At 35.1% G+C, this 14,974-nt stretch overlaps 1 protein-coding gene across 1 annotated transcript in view; it reads right to left on the bottom strand.

Annotated features, from left to right (window-relative positions):
• The window catches only part of LOC106870912 (orexin receptor type 2), a 355,965-nt gene extending 349,390 nt beyond the window's left edge, over nt 1-6,575 (bottom strand). The window contains exon 1 of the mRNA XM_014917147.3: nt 6,135-6,575. The gene's annotated coding sequence lies outside the window, so the exon portion shown is untranslated. The remainder of the gene's footprint in view (nt 1-6,134) is intronic.
• Between the last annotated feature and the right edge of the window lie 8,399 nt (nt 6,576-14,974).

The raw sequence follows: 14,974 nt of genomic DNA, 5'->3' as shown, positions 1-14,974 counted from the left end.
AACTGATGCTATACTTTAGATTCTAAATTGATAATAATAGAAAGCTCACACCCTCTCTACGCTCCTGATACATAAACAGTGACACACTCAGAAAGTTAATATTCTCATAGTTTTTACATATGTACTCAAAACCATGTTGTATGAATTGTACACAAAATTACTTATAAAGGAACACGGATCATATAGGTAGTTTACCTATTTTAGTAGTAAAATCATTCAAACCTCCATATTTTATCACCCCACCATTTATCTTATAATTTGTTCTGTATTTTTATGGATGAACATATAATATATATGGTCATTCTTCAAAATTGCCAAAAGGCATTTAATTTTGCTCAAACCATAGACCTGAGTTAAATACGCATAAAAGACTGTGAAATCTATCTAATGTACAGAATGAAGTCTACCAAACAATAAGACAAGACACGAAATGTAGACATGGTTAGAGCTTGTGGCTTAGTAGTTTTTCGAATCTGCCCACTCAAAATTTATATATAAACGAGGTTAAAAATATCTGTCCACCTGCTTCTTGAATAGAAAGTAGTTTGGGCGACAGAGTGGCAGAACTTTCAGAAATTTCATGTGGATGCCTTGCAATATTTCATCCGTTGTGTTTTTGTCTTTGATCAAATTTCATCTTGGCCTTCTTTGATGATGGATTTCATCATCAAATTTATATAACACCGCCATCTCTTACATTATATCTACAACCACAAAAGCTGCATTGGTTCCTTCTGAGAACTTCCAAAGCCATTCCATGAAATTTTCAATGTTCCATTTTCTTTCTCTTTTCAACTTCAATGGATCTATAAGCAGTTCCATATTGAAAAAGAATACTGCCAGCTTTTCTCTTAGTCGCAAGTACATAAGTTTGGCTAATCCCTTCTTAATGGTTCTGCCCCAATAGGCTCGCCGACCAGATACGAAATGCGGAAATGCTTTCAATTGCTTAAATCAAATAATGTTGGTAGCTTTCACAGTGGCTCAACTAAAGCAGAAATAAACCTGTACCGCAGAAACTGCCATCATGTTCAACAAATTATTTAATTTCACACTCTACTACTCAGACACTGATTTTAATTTTAACACCTCCAACCTAATGCGAATAGCCATTAACATCATGTGCTCGTTCAATCTAACTCTCTTCTCAGTTATAACCAATTTCGTTTCCGTAAAGCAAAATCCACAGAGCATCTACCTACACTCTCATATCACCCATCATTATTCTTTGGAGACCTTCTAGATATCAACAAAAGTTTCGAATGAGTTTAACGTGCAAATTTCAATTTTAAGTACGGCCACTAAAGGCACCACTTATCTTTTATCACTTGGACCGTTAATTTCCCATGATATCGTATTCTTGCGTCACATGCTAAGGGTGATATTTCTGTCCCACTTTTTATAGCGATGTTCCTCCAACGCTGGTTCTGTTTTTTCCATAAATCACAAGCAATGCTTAATTCTACTTATATGAAACGGCACTTCATCCGCCCCGAACATCTATTTTGTGTGCTTTATTTATATCCAATCTAAACACTACACATCGAACATGCATTGAGTCTGAAAACGGAGCCATTGATACAGCAATACCGTGACAAACTTGACTGTTTTAACAAGAGAAAAAATATTTCAAGCATTACTCAAATGAAGGAAAACAACGGTATCACAGACCTTCTAAATATGAGTGATAATCTGGTATAGACCTCGCACTTCCTCCAAATATTAGGCACAAATATTCCCTACGATTTTCCTCTCTCACTCTCTCTCTCTTTCTCTCTCTCTCTCTTTCTCTCTTTCTCTCTTTCTCTCTCTCTCTCTCCCTCTCTTTCTCTCTCAATCTCCCTCTCTCTCTCCCCCCTCTCTCTCTCTCTCTCAATCTCCCTCTCTCTCTCTCTCTCTCTCTCTTGAGACCCAGAAAATATGTTAGTTCCAAAAGCGACTGATATTATACAAAGCTCAACTACGGTAAACAATGGTGCATTTCACGCACATCTCAGGCGTTGTTGTACTCTGAATACTGACATACTGTTTTAAATGCATATAAAGGCCACCTGGGCGATTGCTATTATTTCATTATCAGATATGCTCTAGTATCTGGACCTTCGATGTACAATCATTTCTATTACTATTGTAACATATCGGTTCCTCATTTCTAAATTAGCTAGTCTCGTGCCTTGACCGTAAAGTTTCCTGCGAATGACTCACCTCCCCACCTTAAGTGACACTTGGTGTTTCTAACCTTCTTAGGTGTACTAGATAATAAACACATTCCTTCAACCCTACACTATATCAACCGCTTGAAATCTTATCCCGTTTGTAAATTTCATATTGCAAGCAATATTAAACGTATCATTTTCACCAGCATTGAAGATCTTAGAAAATACATGAGCTTTGTCCCTTCTTCCTGATACAACAAATTTCTGAAATACACTGCTTTATATATCACCATAAATCACTAACACAACGGACAATGACAACAGCCAAAATGAACCAACAAGATAACAATTTAATGGTCACACAATTTCATCGAAATAACAACGACGTCTTCTTCACTGCGCAGAGTAAAGTCGTAAAAACAATGAATGTCATAATGGACGAGGTATTCTTAGATATTGGAAGAAAGACGTCATTGTCACTGTTTGGAAGTATTTTGTCCGTACTGCATCTCTCATACGGACAAACCCAGAAATAAGCTATACGAACGAAAAGAAAACCATCAATTATAAAACGCATTCAAAAATTTAATGCAGGGCTACGTACGTCGTTCAATGAAAGCCGTTATATGAATGGTGCTTAGAATTGGCTCAAGAGAGATAAAACTAAATGTCTGACTTGAGGGGAGATAGATTTCAGAAATAAAATTTAAAAATGTAGGTGCAGAAGGTACTACTACTACTACTACTACTACTACTACTACTACTACTACTACTACTACTACTACTACTACGCAGTGATATACAAACTTTCGTAGTAAACTTTGTTGTGCTTGTGTAGATATATGTGTGGGTGTATGTATTTATATGCATGCATATACGTATATGTGTATGCGTATGTGTGTGTATAAGTGTGTGGGAGTGGATGGCTGAGTATTAGTGTGACTGCAGGCATATAAGTATGTATTACGGCTATATGTACACGTGTGTGTGTGTGTGTGTGTGTGTATTTATGTGTACGTAATACTGTATGTATGGATGCATTGGCGGTCGGACAGACTTACCTTTCCTGCCGCGCATTTGTTTTATAAATTCAATTTATTACGCAATTCAGTAGTAAATACAGAGTATAGAGTTACAATTTGAATTTATTTTAGGGGGAAAAAATGCCAACACTATTCATTACACACGCGCACGGACGCCCACACTTATATTTACATAGTTATATGTGCATACAAATACACATACATACATACATGCATGCATGCATGCATGTATAAATACAAAGATTCATGTGAAAACACACAAATTATAATCCGTCCGTTACGAAACTCGTACGATGTCAACGTGTGTGAGTTTATGTAAGTGTTTGTGTGTGTGTGTGTGCGCGACTGTTAACAAAACGAAAAGCATGCTCTATAAACGGAAATATAGTGAATCCAACTATCTACTCATTTAAAATTGCATCATTTAGTGAATGCTGTTGTTCGCCAAATACAATATTATAAGTAGATAGATAAATATTTAGCATTCCAAGTTATCAGGGCGAAAATTCGATCATTATTTTCGCGTCACCGCCTTATACTCTCGGTGTACATGTGTTCGATTTCCTGATCCAAGGCATTATTACACACATTTATACTGTGCTTACAATTACTACTAATAATAGTACAGAACCATCAATAATTAAATAAATATGGATATAAAAATTACGTATTGTTTATGACAAAATAATGAGTAGATGTAGCATTTCAAAAATATAAGCAGTCTTCTAAATTCGAAGAACTCCGACCGTATGACTAGTATATTGTTTACATTATCACTGAATCTAAGAGTAATGATGAATAATCAGTTTCGGCTAGCTGATGATCTAATATATCAGATATATTAATTATTAGGAAATTAATTCCCACGACGAAAGTACCGTTCTTCTCATTAGACAATATGTCAGCAGGTGCGTGCATGATTAAGTGAGTATGTCGGTGTCTATATGTATATGCTTATATTTGTTCGCGTACACACACACACATACACACACACACACACACACATACACACACATTTATATATATATATATATGACAGAGATGTGACCCTCCTGATACAGGAATGCAGGAATGCCTCTAAGGATAATCGAAGAATCCCACTGTCCGAGATTTCCCTGAAGCTCCAGGAGCAGGTATTTTTTCCAAATAATAATAATAATAATAATAATAATAATAATAATAATAATAATATTAATAATAATAATAATAATAATAATAATATTAATAATAATAATAATAATAATAATAATAATATTAATAATAATAATAATAATAATATAAAAATCCTTTCAAGGCCTAAATTTTTTTGTGGTGGGGAATAGTCAATAATATCAACCCCAGTATAAAACTTAATTTATCGACCCCGAAACGATGAAAGCCAATTCAACCTTGACGAAATTTGAACTCAGAACGTAACGACAGACGAAATACCGTAAGTATTTCGCCTAGCGCGCTAACCATTCTGCTAGCTCCCCACCTTAATGATAATAATAACAATGATGATTATGATGATGATGTTGACGACGATAATGATTATCCTCTTTCTGTAATAAATATGTGGATTACATCGGTTGCGTGCGTTACTCGTTCTTATTTCATTCCACCGACCTCGAATGGAGGAAACGCAAAGTCGACTTCGCGGAACTTGAAATCAGAACGTAAGGATTGACGAAATGCCGCTAAACATTTTGCCTGGCTTGCTAAAGATTTCGCTAGTTCACTACTTTAAATAATAATAATAATAATAATAATAATAATAATAATAATAATAATAATCGTAATAATCATAATAATAATGATTATAATAACAATGAGAAGATGATGCTGATGATGGTGATCTACAAAATATAATGTTGGTCATATATTAAAAACAAAACTTTTCTATAAACGTGTTCACATGAATGTGCTTTTGTTTGGCAAAGCTTAAGTTTGGGTTCCTCTGTACATCGGAATTTACTCCATCATAACTTTTGGGAAAATAATAACTGTTCATGAAATTAAGCAGTGATTTGCTTTCCAGAGTTAAGATTCATTAACATTCGGACATTTGGCACACTAACTATACGAGATTAAATGTGTTATTTACTATTTTATAGATTTTTCAAGTGATTTATCTACATTACCAACTTTGTTTCGTATAACTTTTCATAAATAGTACACACAACACACACACACGACACACACACACACACATACACACACACACACGACACACACACACACGCACACATACACACACACACACACACACACACGCACACACACACACACACACATAAATTTCTAACAGTAACACGTTTACAAGAGTATGCCTTACCCTATGCTAAGATGTCGTACATATGAATCTAAAAGTAATTTAACTAATATTAAAGTTTTACAAAATCGAAGGTAAGAAAGACGCCGGTGAATGTATGAATGAACAGAAACTTCTGTCTCCCCGCTCAATACACAAACCTGTATCCCCATAAACCGTTGTAAATTTTCAAATATTCATTTTAAGGAAAGTTAAGAGGAAACGAATAGAGGAAGCTAGAAATTGTATATAAGTTTTTTTCTTTCACACACCGATACACACAAACACAAACATATCACACACACACACACACACACACACACACACACACACATATGTACATACAATGAATCAATATTGGACTTAAATAAACAATTTCTGGAGTTTTAAGATAAATATTTTCTTTTATTGATTAATGTTTTCGAGTTGAACACACTATCCTGCGTCACCAATATTTTATTCTCTTCAGTTTGAAGAAGTATTTCGGATTTCATCTACATGATTATATTTTTCTTTCCTTTCAATTTCAATTTCAAAAATGAAACAAGCATTATTTTTAATATTTTATACACACACACACTCAACTCCAAAATATCAACGAACTTCAAAAAGTTATGTATATACATTATAAATTTCACTTACCTTTTAATCTTGGGAAGTTGGTATTTCTAAACCACAAGGTACCAAAAGAACACAAAATTATAAACACAGCAGTTTGTTGATAAGATTTAGTTTATATGAAAAGATGTGTATGGATTGTTTGAACGATGTGTTTATGAATGTATAACTATTTGTATCTGACACACATACATACATATGCGTGTGCCTGTGTGTGTGTTTGAGTGTTTGTGGGTGACTCTACGAGTGTCTGTTGGTGAGCCTGCGTTTGTGTGTGTGTGTGTGTGTGTGTGTGTTGGAAGCACACTACACTATTTCTCTTGCAATTTTATTTAGACTTACGTTGAAATATATGCTTGTGTGTATGCGGGTGTGCTTATGTGTGTTTGAGTATTTGAGTGCATGTGTGTTGTGTGTGAACGTGTGTGAGATGCGTGCGGTGCACCAATACTCTTCTATTAAAATGGTTCTGATCTTTGTATCTCTCTCTTTCTCTATCAATATATATATATGTCTGTCTGTCTGTCTGTCTGTCTGTCTGTCTGTCTGTCTGTCTGTCTGTCTGTCTATCTACATATAATGTGCGTGTGTGTTTATGATATATATATATATATATATATATATATATATATATATATATATATATATATATATATATATATATATATATTTATATATATAATATTTTCAAACTTTTATTGTTATTTTGAATGTTTTAACAAAGATCGATAATCTATAAATGATAATTTTTAAAACATATGTTTGTTGTGTTTTTAACCTCATTTGTTTGTAACACTTTGCATCTATGTTCGAATGTCGATACAAAAATGTATCTGTCAGATAAATATCATGAAGTATATAATTTTTCTCTCTTAGCTTACTTTATGTGTGAATGCGTTTACGCATATAAGATTGTGTGAGAGTTTGTATTTTCTGCATACGTATTTATGTGGTCTCAGTATAATGTGCGCCTTAATGTATACGTAATTTTATCATAAGCCTTTTTATGTATAGGCTGACTGATGCATTCTTTTTTTGCGTAAGATTCGCCTCATCAAGGCACACACACACAAACCCACACACACATGTATGTGTATAGGTCAGTGTGTGTGTGTGTGTGTGTATGTGTGTGTATTATATGTGCCTTTGTTTGTTTGTAGGTTCTAGATCGATCAATCGATACATAGACAGACAATGAAACTGATAGATAGATATAGTGATACGTAGATAGGAATTATCCTGCGATATTTTACGCTGTACGATAGAAATATTTTACCAACTGAATACTTATTCATGTACTTCTAAGCTAATTAACTAAAAAAAAATTTTTAATCATTATATTAAAAGCTACATTGTAAGGTTTATCTTTGATCGTCACGTTATTGTTAACTATATGAACAATTTTCTATAAGAAATATGTCTTGCTTATATATGTTTTACTTCGTGTGTGTAATGCGGTTGTTTGTCTGTGATTCTGTGTATGTGTGTGCGTGCGTAACAACTTAATAATTTAGTTCGATTTCAATCAGAACATTGGAATAACTGGAAAGTTTGTAATCGTTTTCTGTTTTCTACCTTTGCTTCCTTATTCTCTATCATTGCATTTATCCAGCATCAATAAACGAACCGCTTCATCGGCTAAACGTTCCCGCATGTGGCGAACGTTATGAGCAGCAATGGAGTGAAACATGAGCTTTTTCAATATAAATAAGCACTGGCTTGTGTATTGAGTGCTCTTTTGATCTCTCGTTGCCGATGTATTCTGTGTGTACGCGTACGTGGTGCGTGTACGTGCACGCATATATGCATGTATATGTGTGAGTGTATGTATATATATAAAAATAAATATATATATATAGAGACGGGAGAGAGGTAGAGAGAGATTGAGAGATATAGAAAGGGAGAAAGAGAGACACAGCAAGGAAGAGTGGGAGCTAGAGAGAGAGAGAGAGAGAGTGTGTGTGTGTGAGGAAGAGTGGGGAAGGACAGACCTGTTGGTTTTGTCGAAAATAAACCGCAAAACTTTTTGAAATCAGAAATGACAGCTAAAATACATCCTGCTGTCGCAAACAAGTGTTAACGTCGGTTTAAAATAAACACGCCGAATTATATTAGGTAGTAATTAGAAATGAATTATTAGATATGATGTATGACACTAAAATATGAAATTAGATTTTAGAATATAAATAAAATAAAAACTAATGTAAACTCTATATTAATTTTGTCGGAGCTTCAGCACATGTAAAGAGAAGGTGTTTACCATATATTGAATAATTATAAGTGAATAAAGACAATTTCTTCCGGTAAAAAGCAAATGAAACGAAGGTTTGTTTACACATGTGCTTGTTGGTGTTCCAATAAATACTGTGTATGTGCGCGTGTGTGAATGGCAGAAACGTTGACTTCTCGCTTTAAGTAACTGACTGTACGAACAGCTGCTGTTGTTGAAGCTTGCAGAGAAGATGAATGACAGACACCGTGCGAAGGAATGGAACAATGAGGAGGGAAAAAAGAAAAGATAAAAAGCTTAGAGAATATACAGAAGCAGAAAGATAGTAAGTTGCCAAAGAGAAAGCGAGAGGAAGAAAGGAAATAGGATGGGATAAGTACGTGAGAGTGGGAGAGAAAGGTCGAGAGAAAAAATAAGAGGGAGAGAGAGAGAGAATGAATGAGAGAGAGTGAAAGTGAGAGAGAGAGAGAATGCGATGGCTGTATTAATTCAAGTTTCTAACTAAATTCTTATAGTTGTGTTGGTTGTTCTTTTTTATGTTAGCTATCTGATACAAGACCGTGCGTGATCATTTGTTTTGGATGTAAGATGAAATATTTTGTTAGATATTTATGTTCTGTAATGAAAATATATTTACGTGGTTTTGTTATGGATATTCTTCTGTGTGTCAATGTGTGATTGTGGTAACCGACTGCTCTCTTTCTTTTTGTTTTTCTCTTTTTTTCCTTTTAATTTGATTTCCTATTATCTTTATATTACCGTTACACATGTATTTTTATGCGTGTGTGTAATATGTTTGTATGTCTCCGTACATGTATGTACGGTGTTTAGGAAATAGATGTGTGTGAGTGTTTGTGTGTGTTTGTGTGTGTGTGTGTGTGTGTGTGTGTGTGTGTGTGTGTGTGTGTGTAATTATGTAGGTGTTAGAGTACGTTATCTTGTATTTTATGCAAATAATTGCCGGAAATATTCAATTCTTATATCCTCACTGCAATTAAGTTTAGACTTTATCACAATCATCCGGAACTTTTTCTCATTTTCTTGCGGTCTAATTTCTGACATCACTGAACATCTCCGGGTTCCTTAGGATTTCACATGTTCCGTTAAATAATGTTGCTTCGTTTTGTTTTGTCTCCACGAAATAGTGTCCAATTTGAAACTAGTATCGACTTTGTAAAGTTTTTTACAGTTAATGAAAACTGAAGTAAGGAATATCAGAACGGAATAAACATCGAGTGAAAGAGAATGGGGAGAGAAAGGGAGGAGCACGAAGAGAGAGAATAAGAGAAACAAATGTTTAGAGTGAAACTAGGAGGAGAAACAGATATGTGAGAAGCGAATAGCAAAAATGGGAAAGACAAAAGTAAGCCAAAGTCTCTAAAAAAAATTATAAAAAGAATGAATGAAATCAAATAAAATAAAATAAAGAACTGGATGAAGGAAAGAGAGAAGAGTCACGGGAGAAAAAGATGGTGTGAAAGATAGAGAGAGAAATGAGATGTATTAATAAAATGACAGAAAGAAAGAGTAAAAGACGGACGGATGTTCGCTGAAGAAGACGGAGCGAAAAGGAAGAAAAGGATATGTATTAAAAACTGAGCGAGAGAGAAGTATAAGGAAAAGTTGTAGGAGGAAGTGAGTGATAGGGTCGGTAAAAGAGAGAAATTTAGGAAGAGTCAGGGAAAAGAAAGAAAGAGAGAAAAATATAGCGGATGCGCGTTTGCGAGAGTGGGAGAGTGAAAGAGGGAGCGAAGGAGTTAATGTGGAGAAAGGATAAAAGATAAAAGCGAAATGCAAGATTGAACAAAAAAAGAGGATGTGTAAGACAGAAATATTATAGTAGGAGTACTATTGAGGTGGGAGTTGAAGTAGTGTTAGAATTGCTGGAATGGACTGAAAAGTTTAGTGGGTATGGGATGAGTACAGGGGCAGGGTGGTGTTCATAGATGGAGAAAGTGGGTGGATGTAATGCCTCCTAAAGAAAAGTGATGAGAGAGAATCGACTGCAACAAAATGGGGAAAAAATTAACGTACACACATACATGTATATATATATATATATATATATATATATATATGTGTGTGTGTGTGTGTGTGTGTGTGTGTGTGTATATGTACTCTTTTACTTGTTTCAGTCATTTGACTGCGGCCATGCTGGAGCACCGCCTTTAGTCGAGAAAATCGACCCCAGGACTCATTCTTTGTAAGCTTAGTACTTATTCTATCGGGCTCTTTTTGCCGAACCTTTAAGTTACGGGGACGTAAGCACACCAGCATTGGTTGTCAAGCGATGATGAGGGGACAAACACAGACACACAAACACACACACACACAGAGACATATATGTATATATACATATATACGACGGGCTTCTTTCAGTTTCCATCTATCAAATCCACTCACAAGGCTGTGGTCGGCCCGAGGCTATAGTAGAAGACACTTGCCCAAGGTGCGACGCAGCGGGACTGAACCCGGGACCATGTGGTTGGTAAGCAAGCTACTTACCACACAGCCACTCACACACACATATATATATATATATATATATATATATATATATATATATATATATATATATATATGCATGTATATTGATACATATATACTCTGTGTGTATATATATATGTATATATATATATATATATATATATATATAATACAAATGATATATGAGCATATGTATACCTACATCTACATGTATATATAGATGCATATCTGGGTACAGGACGTCAAAAAAGGTACGGGAACATAAACAAAGCACAAAAACGGACTTATCTTACGGGCAACAAAATGAACACATAGGAAAACAGACGAGTCACTTATGGAACTTTTCCTTCATCAGCTACCTCTATTCTAAACTAGTCGTATATATGTGTATATATAAGTATATGTATATATATATATATATATATATATATATGTATATATATATATATATATATATATATATATATATATATATATAGAGAGAGAGAGAGAGAGAGAGAGAGAGAGAGAGAGAGAGAAGAGAGAGAGAGTGAGAGAGAGGGAGAGAGAGGGAGCGAGACATATATGTGTGCATGTGTATATGTGTTAGGGAGTGTGTGAGTAAATGAGTGAGAGAGTGTGTGTCTCCAAGCGCGCACGCACGCATTTGTGTATGTGTAATTGCTTTCATTTCTTAAAGAAAACGGCAATGCGATTTTACGGTTAACATCCCATAGCGTAGGGGATCAGACAGAATAACTAATGTCAAAAATTAAAAAAATTGGAAACGAACGAAAATATCAGATTGATATGACTTGAAACCTTGAAGAAGGTACGCAGAGATGTCGGGGTACAGTGCCAAAAACAAACACAAGAGCGTACAAGATTAAATACTCACCCACGCACACACACGCATACACACGCGCGCGCGTACACACACTCACATACACACGCACGCATCGCACGCACATACACACACACCCACACGTAGAAGTGCAAAGAAAGTGACAGTAAATTGGTATCAACTGCGGTCTGGCATAGATGTGAGCGGTAAAGTACTTAACGGTAGCTTTTTTCTTTGTTTTTTTTAATTTTTAATTTAACATTTCGTCTAGGTCCATTTGCGTTTGTCTTTTCAGGGTTTAATAAATTATATACCTGTTGGAACACTGGGGTAGATGTAAATGACTTATTCCCTCTTATAAAATCTATGGTCTTTTGCTAAAAGGAAAAAAACTCAGAGAACGGCAATGTATGAGAGAACAGCGTAGGAAAATAATATTTAAATATGAGTTAAATAGGATGAGAAGCAGGTGGGATCCTGGGAGGCGGATAGTTCTGTGAGTCTGTTTCTACTCTTACGCGCGCGTGTGCTTGTGTATATGTGTGTTTATGTGTTAATGCATGGCTTTTTTTAAATCTCTTTTTTCCTGTTGAAGGTCAAATCTGATCCAGCAAGTCTTGTGATGAAAATCGTTCAACCGGAAATTACACATTTATGTTGATTTTTTTTTTTTTCTTTTCTAACACTGTCTATCGCTGACTAACGTAATCTATGTGTCTTTCTATCTGTAAGTATTGTTAAGATGCTTCCTTCTCTCCCTCTCCCTCTCTCTCTTTCTCTATGTATCTATCTATCTTTTTTCTTTCTCTTTGTTTTGAGGGTGGAAAACTGAACTGCTATTTCTAGCGTAAATATGTTAGTGTGTGAATTGGTTACAACCTCAGTAAAAATGCTTAGCGGGTTTTTTTCTTATTTTCTCTTTCCGACACATTACATTCTGAGTTCAAATTATGCCTCGTTGACTACTTGTTTCATCCTTTTCGGTGTTGAATGAATAAAGCACAAGTCAAGTATTTTGGGGGATGTCATCGATTATCCTGTCTCTCTCTAATTATTTGATCTTGTGTCAGATTAGATACAATTCGATAGAGGCTATGGTCTTTTCTAATGTTTCAGTGTGTTTGTGCGAATTTTCCTACTTAAAATATCGTCTAAAATTTGAAATTATGCTGAGAAAGTGACAGGTATTTATAATTTAGACACACAGCTTTTGAGGCCAACATCACATATTAGCAACATTACTAAAGCGGTGCGTTAGAACACACTTTAAGCCACCGGAGAAAATATTTAGCGGTACTTCATTTTACGTTATGAGTTCAAATTCCACCGAGCTCTATCTGGCTTTTCATACTTTTGAGGTCGATGTAATCAATCAGCCGCTTCCCTATAATTTTAGGTCTTGTACTAGAAAGGATATAACCTACATCAGTATGTAAATTATTTTACTTTGTCAACATTCAAGGATGAAAATCTTTTCTCTTTCTTACCTTGATGTTTGTATATGAACTGAGAACATAAGACTTATTAGAATGCCTTAAAGCAACGTTCCAATGTCTTTGTCAATCCATATTAATAATATGGCTCCGTCTTGTGAAGATTACACTTATAGAGTGACATTGCGAAATACATATCAGGGTTCACGTTTAAATGGAAACTTACTATTGAGATCGGAAAGACTTTTAAGGAGTCCATAAATAAATATATACAGAATCATTCAAAACCTACACGCTTACAAACGCATGCATTTCAATATTAAAACAACATGCATATATATCTATATGTGAATGTGTTAAATCATGTATTATATGAGTATACAGGTGTGCGTGTGTAAGTTTGGGGTTGTACGATTGTGGGCGTGTGTGCATATGCACGCATGTTTCTGATTATGTGCTCTCTAGAAACATATATGTGTATTTGTGTGTGTATATATATATATATATATATATATATATATATATATATATATATATATATATATATATATATACACATACATACATACATATATATATATATATATATATATATATATATATATATACACACACACACACACACACACACACACACACACACACACATATATATATATATATATATATATATATATATTCACAATTTAGGTTAGTTGAAATGTTTGTCACATATTTCAACCGCTAAAGGCAAATACACTGCAGTTACCGTGGAGAAAAAAATACTCTCTTTATGGTAAAAACGTGTGAAAACATCCCGTTCGTTCAATGTCGCCCTCTCTCAGAAATCCGAGATATCGATGTTTCGAGTTTGTCTTGACTCTTGTCGATCAGATGTACCTGAGAGGGGTAACTCTGAACGAACTGGGAAAGCCTATAGCATTATATATAACGCTGTAAATATATATAAATATTATATATACGATATGGAGGAAGTGATGGGGATACTGCAAATGAAGGAGAGGGTCACTGCGAACTGGAGAAGACAGACCCTCAAGAATCTGCGCTATAGAGTCTTTATAGGGGAGTGGCTAAACGTCAGAGTCGCAGTCGATGGACGTAGGCCTCGATGCTTCGAGTGTAGCGAAAAGGGCCACGTCCGCTCAGCCAGCGAGAAAAAGAAACAAAAATAAGTGAAGCCCCACTTCAAAAAGAAAACACTAAAGAAAGCACTAACGAACACCAAGAAAAGGAAGAGAAAGAAAAAAGGACAGAAGAAGTAGAAGAAAAGAAGAAAAAAGGGAAACATAAATCCCAAGAGAAAAAAATCAGAAGACACAACTCTTGTGGTGGAAACGGAGATGGATTTTACCACGGTCGTATCACACAAGAGAAAAAAGCCCAAGCCCCAGACTCCCCTCCCCAAACAATGAAAGCAAGCAAGTACAATACAGACACACAGGAAAACATCCCCCACACCACTTCCGTGTTAAAATCCTTTGCCATTTCCCCCACAAAAAGACAAGAAAAATAATTTTTTTTCACGAAAAAAAAAACACTGTGTTAACAACAATAATTCAAATGCAACACAAGGTGCATGTATATAAAACAGAAAAATAGATGCCATCTTGCATCCCTGTTGCGAGAATGGATGTGTGGTTGTTCCAGGAATTGACTGAGAGAGAGAGATACCCAGATGACATTCGTGATGTAAGCCAGGAGATAGCTGGCAAAAAGTTTATAGTTAGCCAAGCGGCTATACCGCAGAGAAAAAAAAAGGGTGGGGAGGACGCCGAATTCATGCAGCCCCTCCCCAAACTTAAAATGTAACTAACTTTTTACCGTCGAGGTTAAGTTATGGTATATAAATGCTCATGGCCTGCGGTCGAAATGGAAGCAAACTTGTCTTCTG

Source organism: Octopus bimaculoides, chromosome 8 (genome assembly GCF_046866305.1).
Source record: "Octopus bimaculoides isolate indiv1 chromosome 8, ASM4686630v1, whole genome shotgun sequence".
Lineage (NCBI taxonomy): Eukaryota > Metazoa > Mollusca > Cephalopoda > Octopoda > Octopodidae > Octopus > Octopus bimaculoides.
Note: the sequence above shows the minus strand (reverse complement) of the source record. Positions and strands in the feature narration are given on the sequence as shown.